The sequence below is a fragment of the Gossypium hirsutum genome, chromosome A13 (assembly GCF_007990345.1).
Source record: "Gossypium hirsutum isolate 1008001.06 chromosome A13, Gossypium_hirsutum_v2.1, whole genome shotgun sequence".
In the NCBI taxonomy this organism is placed as follows: Eukaryota; Viridiplantae; Streptophyta; class Magnoliopsida; order Malvales; family Malvaceae; genus Gossypium; species Gossypium hirsutum.
In genome coordinates, this window is record NC_053436.1 from 74621867 (window position 1) to 74634818 (window position 12952).

The window sequence follows — 12952 nt, forward strand, 5'->3', positions numbered from 1 at the left end:
TACAATAATCAAAATATCATTCTATTTATAGTCTATCCTATACATGCCATAAGCTAAGTCCAAATCACATGATTACTCCAATAGTATATAGTGTGACGAAGTGCTGACGATCCCCGAGCTAATAGTAAGAGTCAACGATCTACAAAAATAAACAGAGAAACATAACATTCAAAGTAAGCTTTCATAAGCTTAGTAAGTCTTAAGCAATTTAAACAGTTGAACTTAAAAACAAACCAAATGCTCGAAATCACATAACACTTTCTGAGTACAATACTATTTGGCTGATTATGCACAAACACATATCATTTTACTTCGTTTATACTCAAACTCATATAAACATAGTATTTACAAGCTTCCGGATTAACTTTAATTCTTTCAAATTTCACTAGTGTATCATTTCTTACCCACACTTACTTTCAACATTCATAGTTAAATAGCATATCGAAAACTATCTTGTAACTTTGTATAATAACTGAATGCACACATATACAAATATACATATGAATTTACAACATCTTTTCATATGCTTCTCATTACACATTCTTAATTCCCGTCAGATCAATCTCACATATAATATATATATCACATACCTGAATCACTTAATGTGTAATACGAGTTCAATTTATCATCTTAGCATAGGATCTCGTAGTCATATACTTTATCAAATTCACTAACACTTGGCCTGCGAGGTATAAAACCCAAACATAACACCAGCACGGAGCCTATGGGACTTTAAACTCAGATATAATACCAGCACTAGGCCTGCGGGATTTAACCCGGATATAATACCAGCACGAAGCCTACGGAATTTAACCCGGATATATTACCAGCACGAAGCCTACGGGATTTAACCCGGATATAATTCCAACATATAGCCTGTGGGTCTTTAAGCTCGGATACACATCAAATATCATGCATATTTAATCATATGTTAACACATCTCATTCAACATATCACATTAGTGGTCATTTGCTACATTCGGATATAAGCTCCATATGAACACCATCATTTACATTTCGGTTCAAAAGTCATACATAAATATCACATATCCATTTCACCATTCAAACTTAACCCATAGTGACCATTCGACTATAAGTCATATACATAAATTATTTATCGCACAACTTAATTCAAGTAGAACCAAAAGGTCACAATTCACCTAATATATACATATTGCTCATCGATTCGCACACAACCTTTCAAATTAGCAATTATAAGTTGGTTCCGCACATAGCCCATCCTTATCAATAATTTACGATGGTTTTACCCTTACTCACATATATGACATAGGCATTTTTACCTATGCTTCTCAATTCACATTCATGATTCAATTCCAATCGATTTAACATGCATAAGTACATATCGCATACCTGACCAACTTAATGTATTGAACAAAATCGATTGTTGATTTAACACAAGGTCTCATAGTTGAACATAAACATGAAGCCATTTCTTATATGTTCGATTCACATCAATCATCAAATTCATTTAATTCACATATACTTAATTAGGTTATTCGTACCTGAATAATTTACTTTATGGAACGAATCCACATATCATATTAGCCCATAGTCTTAAAGCACCACACTTTTAATAGTTTACCTCATCAAAGTTCACATTTAATCACTTTAGTGCCAAGCCATATTTGGCTACCACAAAGGACTAATAATAATTTTATACACATCATGGTTTCCTTTAGATATTTAATAATCACAAATCGTGATATCTCTACCAACACATATACGACATAGTTTACTCATTGTAACACTCATTTAGTGCATCAAATTTCCAAATCCAATTCAACTTAAGCATAATAGCCATAATCGTGTTATAGCCTTAAATCATTACATATTCGGCACATTAACTAAATAAAATTTACATTCTCTTTGCCATATTAATTTAACTCTTAGGCATATAAAAAGGAATCAAGATTAAACACTTAAGAACTTACCTCGAATGTTACCGAATGATTACAACGTCTATTCGATTACTTTCTCTTTTCCCTTATCTGAATTTGTCCCTCTATGCTCTTGAGCTTAAATTCAAAGATTTTAAACTAGTCATTATTCGACTATTCAAGCATCACTTTATAAATATAATATATATATATTCGACTTTCACACTTACTGATCATAGTAAGCATATAAGAAATCAATAAGCAACTCATTAACGAATTTTTTGTCAATGTTTACCACATAATCATAATTTCACTGCAAGCTATCTTCCTGAGCAACAGTCACTAAATCATTTATAACTGGAGCTACAAAACTTCAAATCAAGTGCTGTTAATTTTCCCTGAAAATAGACTCATATATATTTTATCCATATGATGAATTGGTTGCAAAACGGGCTGAGTGTGTTCCGAACAAGGAATTAGAGTTTCAAATTGATGATGATGATTGTTTGAGGTTCAGAAGTCGTTTGTGTGTTCCAAGGAACTCGGAACTCATTTCGATGATTCTGAACGAAGCCCATTGTAGCTGAATGTCAATTCACCCGAGGAGTACGAAAATGTACAACGATTTGAAACGTCAATTTTGGTGGCATGGTATGAAACGAGACATCTCTGACTTTGTTTCGGGATGTTTAATATGTCAACAACTGAAAGCAGAACATCAAGTGCCTTCAGGATTACTTCAGCCGATCATGATACCCGAGTGGAAATGGGATCGAGTCACAATGGACTTTGTGTCCGGACTGCCATTGTCAGCAAGTAAGAAAGATGCGATTTGGGTTGTTGTCGATAGACTGACTAAGTCGGCTCACTTTATCCCCGTGCGTACGGATTTTTCATTAGATAAACTAGCTGAATTGTACGTTTCTCAAATTGTGAGATTACACGGGGTACCTATTTCTATCGTGTCGGATAGAGATCCGAGATTCACCTCACGATTTTGGAGGAAATTGCAATAAGCTTTGGGTACCAAGCTGCATTTTAGCACTGCTTTTCACCCCCAAACCGATGGTCAATCTGAATGGATAATTCAGATACTTGAGGATATGTTGAGATGTTGCATCCTCGAGTTCAGTAGTTCAAGGGAACGGTATTTACCTTTGATTGAATTCGCTTACAATAATAGTTTTCAATCAAGTATTAAGATGGCACCTTACGAGGCTTTGTACGGCCGTAAATGCCGTACACCATTGTTTTGGACCGAGCTCGGTGAAAGTAAAATTTTCGGAGTTGATTTGATTAAAGATGCCGAACAGAAAGTAAAGGTAATCCGTGAAAGTCTGAAGGCAGCCACAGATCGTCAAAAATCGTATGCGGATTTGAAACGAAAAGACATTGAATATCAGGTGAGAGATAAAGTGTTTCTTAAAGTTTCACCTTGGAAAAAGGTACTTAGATTTGGCCGTAAGGGCAAGTTGAGCCCGAGATTCATTGGGCCGTACAAAATCTCCGAACGAGTTGGTCCGGTTGCGTATAGATTGATTTTGCCCCCTGAACTTGAAAAGATTCACGATGTCTTTCATGTTTCGATGCTTCGACGTTATAGATCTGATCCGTCACATGTGATTAATCCCTCAGAAGTTGAAATTCAATCTGACTTGAGTTATGAAGAAGAACCGATTCGTATCCTAGCTCGTGAAGTGAAAGAGTTGCGAAACAAAAGGGTTCCGTTAGTTAAGGTGTTATGGCTCAAACACGGGATCGAGGAAGCTACTTGGGAAACCGAGAGCTGGATGAAAGAACGATACCCAAACCTATTTACCGGTAAGATTTTCGGGGACGAAAATTTCTTAAGTGGGGGAGAGTTGTGACAGCCCAAAATTGACCTTAGTCGGGAAGTGGTTTCGGGACCACTAAACCGAGTCATAAAAATAATTAACCGTCATAATTGATGCTCATTATATGTACATGTACATGTGTGAAAATTTCGTGTTTGAATTTTGTTGATTGTAAGTGAATTTTATCAAATAGGACTTATGTGAGAAAATTTTGAAATGTGCTAGGCAAATGCAAAGTGGCCTATTAATGCATATTGTGAAAATGATGGGTTTGCATGTCAATTTACCCAAATTAAGGCATAGTGGCCGGCCATGCTATGAGTGGAAACATGTCACAAACATGTTATGTTAGTGAGGTATGTTAGGAAAAATAAAATAAGGAGTATGGGTAATAAAGAAATGGAAACAAAAAAAAAGTGTGTGGTTGTTTCCCCCCCCATTGCCGTGAGTTAAAGAAAAGAAAAGAAAAATTTTGTTCATCCTTTTTCATCTTCTTTTGGCCGAAAATTCTAAGGAAGGAGGAAGGAGTTCTTGCTTCATGTTTGGTTTGGAAGAGGATTAGGAGGAGGTTTGGCCATACTTGTATCTAGATCAAGGTATGTTTGAGGTTGTGCCATGAGATTCATGCATGTTTTTAGTTGCTAGCTTGAGTTCTAATTAGCCCATGGTTCAAATCTTTGCTATGTCATGGGGATGATATTCGGCCTAGGTGGATTTTGTGTTAATGCCATTGCATGCTAAATATGAAGCTTGTTAATGATGCATGTGATGGTGGATTGATGATTCTTGAATCTTCTTTTTAGCATTTTTGAGTGAGCACATATGTGCATTGGTTGCTAGATGGAGAAGAATTGGCTAGCAAGTTGTGTGCTAAGGCCGAATATAATTTTTGTATATTAATGAGTAATGCATGTTAAATTGATGAAAAAGGGAGAGGATGCTTTACTAGTGTATATATGTGTGTATTAGCCAAGTTTTGAACTTGAAACAAAATGGTGTTTAGTCAATACAAGTAACCATACTTGTAGAATGTATTAAGTGTTGCAATCGGCCCCAACATAGACATGTATGTTCGGCCACATGAATAAGTACATAACCTATGTGTATGTTCGGCCATAGGTAGCCTATTGATGGCTTTAGCTTGACTTAGAAAATTCGGCTAAGGGGAAATATTGGCTAGTATGTTGAATTCGATTCGTGATTTCGTACACATGTGACTCTAATGTCTAATGTATATATGGGCTAAATACCTTGAGCTTCTCTTTTGATGTTCGAATGAATTGTATTAAATTGCTTGATGTGATTAAAAATGCGTATGACCATTGTGTATTTGAGCTAAAAGGGTGGCCATATGACCTATCAAACTCCTTGTCATATTCGGCCATAAGCTAGCAAAATGAGACTTTAATGAGTTAAATTTGTTTGAATTAGCTCAAGAGCTTAGAGGACCCTGGATAAGGGAAAGGAAAAAGTGGTCGAGTAGCCATCGGAATCGTTCGACAACATCCGAGGTAAGTTCTTGAGTAAAAGAGCTTAAATTATTATTTGATTAGATCATGTTTTAAGCAAATCAAAATCATGCTCTTTGTGTGGCTATTGAGCCGAAATTGCAAGAATGATAAGTGTCTTGTGTTTGAGTTTTGCTAACGAAAACGAAATACGAATGTGCCATGATTTATTGTTAAATGTGCATGGTTATTTGAATGATGTCCGGGCTAAGTCCCGAAGGCTTTGTGCTAAGTGACCATATCCGGACTAAGATCCGAAGGCATTTGTACGAGATACTAATTCCGGGCTAAGCCCGAAGGCATTTGTGCGAGTTACTAAATCCGGGTTAAGTCCCGAAGGCATTTGTGCGAGTTACTATAACCGGGCTATGTCCCGAAGGCATTTGAACGAGTAGCTATATCCGGTTAAATTCCAAAGGTACGTGATTTGGGAATGAATGATCTTGCTATAAAAATTTCAGTTAATACGCTTGAAACATCCCAACATTGAGGTATGTTTCGTATGTGCTTTGAATTAGTTGAGCCCTTACAAATAAGTATTCGCTCAGTTGATAAATGAGCTACCGGCCTTTGGCTAAGTTGATCTTTGTGTATGAATAAAAGGGTTGGTAATGTGAAGTAAGTATGATATTGAAAAATTGTGCATATGAAATTATCCGTTTAGCTACATGAATGCTATACTTTTGTTGTGCTGGAATCCCTTGCTCAAAACTTACTAAGCATAAATTGTTTACTCTGTCTCCTTGATTCTCTGTTTTATAGATTTTGGTTCTCCAGGTATCGGACTCGGGATTTTGAAGTCGAAGTCGCCCACACTATCAAAGCCCCCCCCCTTTTGGTACAATTTTGGTTGAACTTCGAAATGGCATGTATAGGACTACCCTTTTTGTTGGGGGTCATGGACCCTTTGGACTTGTATAATTTTGGATAGCCATGCGAAAATGGCTTATATATGTTTGAGTATAATGTTATAATCATTTGGTATGGATATGGTTATTGAGAGGTGTGGATATGCTTAACAAGGATTGGCCATGGGAATGGTTAATCACTATCATAATTTGTGCTATTTATGCTAAAAGGGCTAGTTGAATCATGAAAACTATGAAATAGGTAAAGTCTACCTTAAAGGCAGATGCTGACAGCAGCAGTGATGTAGATTTGGAAAATCACTAAAAATAGTAGGAAGGGAATTAAATAGTGAATAAATTATTTAAACGAACCTTGATGAATCTATTTTCATAGGAAAGTAACGAAACGATCATATGGACAGTATGTTAAGAGATATTCAGGTTCTCGTAAGACAGGGCCAGAACGGTTTCTGGATTCCCTGTTTCTACTTTGGAAATTCATTATAAATTAACCAGAGATAATTAGGAGTCATTCCATATATGTATAGATTCCTCTTTGAGTCTAGTTTCTATAGAAACAAACGAAATCAGTATTGAAGCCCTGTACAGGGAGATATCCAAGTCGTAATGCGCAAAGGCAGTGTAGTCAATCCCTGTAACATGGGAGACTTTGACTAATAAACTGTACTAATTGGCCCAACCAAAAATTCTAGAAAAAAATATATAGATGGGCATATGAGTCTAGTTTCAGGGAAAATTTACGGAACTGGATTCCGAGTTTCTGAACTCAAGATATGATTTTTTAAAGCGACTAGTACGCAGATTGGCAATGTCTGGGAAAATTTTTTATAAGTGGTTTAAAGTCTGTTAACACCTCGTGTTCGACTCCGGTGACGGTCTCGGGTTCGGGGTGTTACAGTCGGATTCCGGTGGTAGGACCCGAGGAGGATGCTGCTCCTTTGCGCTTCTTCGAGGCGGGGACGTCATTCTTCTTGCCTTGTGGATTTGACATGATATACCTGCAAGAAGAACTACTATTATATCTTAAGATAACATATACTAAAAATTTTGACAAGAAATTAACTATGAATTAAACTAACAAATTCAACCAAAAATTACTAACACTAACAAGACTCAACCAAAAGCAATCAAACTTGACGGCAGAGATGTTATGGCAAATGGCATAGTGATAGCATGACTAGATTCAACACGAAAGAGATTAAAGTAGCTAATAATGGTAAGAAAATGGTATAAAATACGTGAAATAAATCCTAAGAATGAGGATGATATGGTAAGCAATTAGTAGCAAAATGTAAATAATAGGGTAAAAATTAGTATTATCATGATAGTAAGCATCAAAAGAAAGGAAAAGAGATGAGAAAATAGTTAGTGGAGAACCAGTGGTCGGAAGAGCGACGGCGTGATTGTGGGGTGTGGTTGGGGTCAGCCACAGGCGTGGGTATTGAGGCCATGTGTTCTTGCAAAGGTGAGAAGAGGGGAAAAGGGAAAGAGAGGGGAGAAAATGAAAGAAGAGTGGAGAGTTTAGGGGTGGCCAGTCGGTGGGAGGGGAGAGATTTCTGCGACTAGGGTTAGGGTTTTGGGGAAGGGGATGATGAATAGTGGGGGTTTATATATATATTGGGGCACATGGCCGTGGGGCACGCCCATGTGCCCTTATTTCAGCCCGTGCATTTTGTTATTTTCAAATTTGGGCGCATCTGAAATTCGACCCACGCCTGTGTTCCTTAGGCGTGTTGGTGCACACGGCCATGTCGCACGGTCATGTCCTACTTCGTTCGCTTCTCCCACGCCCGTGTATATATGCGTACGCTCGTGTTATTTTGACAGTATCAACCACGGGTGGTGGGCACAGTCGTGTCGCACGCCCGTGTTAATTTGGCAGTTTTGACCACGGTTTATAGGCAAGGGTGTGTCGCACGCCCGTTTTGATTTGACAGAATTGCCCACAGCCACATCACACGACCATGGCAATGTATCAAATCCCGTGTTGGGGAAAAATTTTTCTCTGTTCTCCCACAGCCGTATCGCACGGCAGTGTCATCTTCTGTGTATGCCCACGGCCGAAGGTACGCCCGTGTGCCTTGCTATGTGGATTTGGAAAACCTACATTTCAGGACTCAGTTAATGATTTAGATGTTAAAAACAAAAATATAAAGAAATCAACATTGTTAGTGCTCGAGTTACCAATCAAGAAGTGCTTATTTAGAGTCTAAGCTTGACTTTATTCTCTTGTTGCATGGTCATGGTGGTGCGAGGAGTTTACACTCCTCCTTCATGCTATCAATCTCATCAAAATAAAGTTTTAGATAGTACTATTTACCTTAAAAGTATCGAATTTGGGATGAATTACCTCGACTGTACATATCGAAAAATGCTAAGTACTGTAAGAGGGATTCCTGCATTAGGTTCAGAAGTGGCAATACGAGGTTTTGCTGCATCTAAAAGTACTTTGTCTCCAACCTTAAGTTGATTTGGTGAAACATTGAGCCCGTCATGGTGTGGTTTTGGTTTATTGTGTGTTCTCGATTTCTGTGTCCGCCATTCATCTAGTTCCTCGATTTATAGCCTTCGTTCTTCATAGATGGGTCCTTTGTTGATACTTGAACAAGGTTCATGTATACTCTTCGAACGTGTTTCCTGCAAAGAATGTTGCACCACTTGATCAATATTAGTAAAATTTCAAGCTTGAAGAGTGATTGTTTCATCCCCCACACGAAGTGTGAGTTCACCTGTACCAACGCAATAATAGTTCTAGCAGTTGCTAAAAAAGGTCGTCCTAAAATCAAAGGTACGTCACTATCCTCTTCCATGTCTAGAACAACAAAATCAATTGGGAATATAAATTTATCAATTTTGACAAGTACATCTTCAATAATACCCCTAGGAAATCTAATGGTTTTATCGGCTAACTAAATGCTCATACTAGTTTGTTTGGGTTTCCCAAGACCTAGTTGTTTAAACATTTTATAGGGCATGACATTAATACTATCCCCTAAACCAGCCAATGCATTATTAACATCTAAGCTACCAATTAAACAAGGAATCGTAACACTCGCTGGATCTTTCAATTTGTTGGCTAGCTTATTCTGTAGAATGGCTGAGCAAACTGCATTCAACTTTACATGCGACGCCTCATCCAACTTCTGCTTATTTGCTAAAAGCTCCTTTAAAAATTTAACTGCGTTTGGCATCTGCGAAAGGGCTTCAATAAACAGTAAGTTAATATGTAATTTCTTTAATAATTTAAGGATTTACCAAATTGTTTGTCCGTGTGGTCTTTCCTTGTCACATTGGGGTATGGCACACGAGGTTTGTGCTATTTACTTATCGGTTTCCGCTCACTGTGGTTTACTTCACCTTTACCTTTACTTACTACAATTCTTTGCCTCGATTTTAGATCAAGTTTAACTAACCCTTCCTCTTCTAGACGGTAATCGCATTGAGCTGTTCCCTTAGGTTAGATTCAGTGTTACTCAATAGGCTACCTTGTGGTTGTTCAGAAATCAATTTGGTAAGCTGTCCTATCTAATTTTCGAGCCCTTGGATCGACGCTTGTTGATTCTTAAGTGCTATTTTAGTATTCTAAAAACAAGTTTTCAACACTGAGATAAACTTTGTGAGCATCTCCTCAAGGTTCAGCTTCTTTTCCTGTTGGTAAGATGGTTGTTGAAAACCTGGGGGATGTTGTGGCCTTTGATTTCCTTGACACCTCATGAAAAATTGGGATGGTTCCTCCTACCTGCATTATATGTGTTACTACACGGGTTATTTTAAGGTCTAGAATTATTATTACCCATATATTGAACTTGTTCCTCCTTGATGCTAGAGTTGAAGGATTGATATTATGTGTGTACTCCTCCTCCATTTGAACCACACCTCATCACTGGATGTACCTGTGTAGAACCATATAAACCGTCAATATTTTTATTTAAAAGTTCTACCTGATTAGATAACATAGTAACCGTGTCGAGGTTGAAAACACCAGCTGCTTTTGTTGGCTTTGTTCTCATGACTTGCCACTGATAGTTATTCAGCAACATCTTTTCAATAAATTCATAAGCCTCTTCAGGTGTTTTGTTGTTTAAAGTTCCACAGGCGGCTGCGTCGATAAGTTGTCTTGTTGAAGGGTTCACACCATTGTAAAAAGTCTGAACCTGTAACCATAAAGGTAGCCCATGGTGAGGGCACCTTCTCAATAGATCCATGTATCTCTCCCATGCATTATAGAGTTTTTCTAGATCCATTTGCACAGAAGAAGAGATATCATTCCTCAACTTATCCGTTTTAGCCGACGGAAATTGTAACACCCTGAATTTGGGCCTTGAGCATGGGAGCGGTTGAAGGCAGCTTATAATATTCTGTTGTGCATGCAAATTTCGTTAATGAAGGCTTGTTTTAGTGGTTAAGTGTGTTGAGAAGTGTTGGAGAAGTCCTGGGTTCAAACCTAGACTCTAGCAAAAATTTTGGTTTAAGGTGAATCAAACCCTGGGTGTAGTAGGTAGGCCTTAAGAATATTGTTGGAGAAATTGTGACACAAAAAGCCTTTTGGCTTAGTGGCAAGTAGAATGTGGAGCATTTAAGGGGAGGCATGGATTCGAATCCCATGGCAAGCAAAGAGCATTTATTTTGCTAACAGGGGGCGACAAGAGTTGGTGTTGAATTTAAACTTTGATGATGGAGGGATCCCACATCGGGAAGCTAACATAAGAGTGGATGGGAAGCTGGCTTTAAATAGAGAGAACCATGAGGAGAGTAAATGTACCTTTCTTGGCTGATCCCTTTCGCTTTATGGCGTGCTCGTTTCGGTTGGGCGTTGGCTAAGAGTGCTCGGAGCGTGGATTAACTCCAGTCTCCAATCAGGTGTGTATTTATCACTACTCTTGTTGTTGGATGGCTACTTCGGGGCGCGATGGGCCGAAAGGGGCCTTGTGGGCCCAATGGGCCTACGGGCCCAATTGGATAAGTTGTTTGATTGTGTAGTAAATATTGGACTAGGCTAGGTGAATCGAATATCTGTGGCTAGGTTTGGGCTAAAAGGGCCACACGAGCGTGTGGGCCCATTTGGGCCGAGAATAGGCTTTAGGCCCATTCGTATTGTTATCCATGTTTAGAATACTTTAGTTTACCAATTACTGAAATGCCCTCGACTTGTAAAATTACCAAAGTACTCCTGATTTATAGAATTACCGTTTTACCCTCAGTTTACAGAATTACTATTTTACCCTCGATTTACAGAATTATCGTTTTACCCTCACTTTACAGAATTACCGTTTTACCCTCGATTTACAGAATTACCGTTTTACCCTCAGTTTACAGAATTACTGTTTTACCCTCGATTTACAAAATTACCGTTTTACCCTCAGTTTATAGAATTACCGTTTTACCCTCGATTTACAGAATTACGTTTTACCCTCAGTTTACAGAATTGCTGTTTTACCCTCGATTCACAGAATTACCGTTTTACCTTCAGTTTACAGAATTACCGTTTTACCCTCAGTTTACAGAATTACTATTTTACCCTCGATTTACAGAATTACAGTTTTACCCTCGATTTGTAAAATTATCGTTTTACCCTTGATTTACAGAATTACTAGTTTACCCCCAGTTTACAAAATTATCGTTTTACGCTCGATTTATAGAATTACCGTTTTACCCTTGATTGTGAAATTACTGAAATACCCCTGTAGGGTAGAATTTTCGAAATACCCCTATAGGGTAGAATTACTGAAATACCCTTATAGGACAGAATTACCAAAATACCCCTATAGGGTAGAATTATTGAAATACCCTTGTAGGGTAGAAATACCGAAATACCACTGTAGGGTAGAATTACAGAGATACCCTTGTGGGGTAAAATTACCATTTTGCCCCTAGGGTGTTAAATGACTGTTTTGCCCTTGTGGGCAAGTGACTGACTTGGACTGTGTGTTTGATGGATTTGATTGTGAATATATGTTGGTGATATGAATGACTTGACTGTGATTGTTTGATTCAAATATGGCCATGACATTCTGCATACATGACATGTTGCATGGGTTGGGATTTTGTACGGAGGAAGCATTCTGGCGGCTATGCCACAAATATCTGTTCTGGTGGCTCTGCCACAATATCTGTATTTGGTGACTCTGTCACAATATCTGTTGACCGATCGATGGCTAAGTGCCGATCACGCTACTGAAGGCTGTGTACCGTTGTTGTGGTCTTCGTGCCGATTATAGACCCGTTATTAATGGCTCTGTGCCAACCTAAATATGGCTTTGTGCCATCTTGACTATGGCTTCGTGCCAAATGTATTTACCTGTAGCTATGTGCCTAACATATTTGTTGACGACTCTGTGTCGATCATATTTACCAAAGGCTATGCTCCAGTTATATTACCGTCACTGATGGCTATGTGCCACGTATTCTGTTAGGTGGGTTTGCCACATTATCTGATTCTGGTGGCTCTACCACAATATCTGTATCTGGTGACTCTGTCACGATATCTGTTCTGGCAGCCATGCTGCAAATTCTGTGGTGTGTAGCGGATGGGTGGGTCGAGTTGTCTCCCCACATGGTGTAAGGTTGGTACGGGGGTGTATACGGCTGGATTGGGTTGGGATTGCATTCACATTCTGATTCTGATTCTATCACGTAATTCTGATTCTGATTCTGATTCTGTTACTAATACTGATTCTGATTCTGATTCTGATTCTGTCACCTAATTCTGATTCTGATTCTGATTCTGTTACTGATTCTGATTCTGATTCTCATTTTGGTTCCAATTCTGATAATGTTTCTTATTCTGTAATGGGCTAAGGTCCATCTGGTACTGTCTCTTGTAATGGGCTAAGACCCGATTGG

At 38.4% G+C, this 12952-nt stretch overlaps 1 non-coding gene across 1 annotated transcript; it reads left to right on the forward strand.

The window, feature by feature from the left end:
* The first annotated feature begins 10279 nt into the window (after nt 1-10279).
* Nucleotides 10280-10386, forward strand: LOC121213443 (small nucleolar RNA R71). Its single transcript, XR_005908824.1, has one exon. It is a non-coding gene; the product is annotated as a small nucleolar RNA R71 (small nucleolar RNA).
* Nucleotides 10387-12952: the final 2566 nt, after the last annotated feature.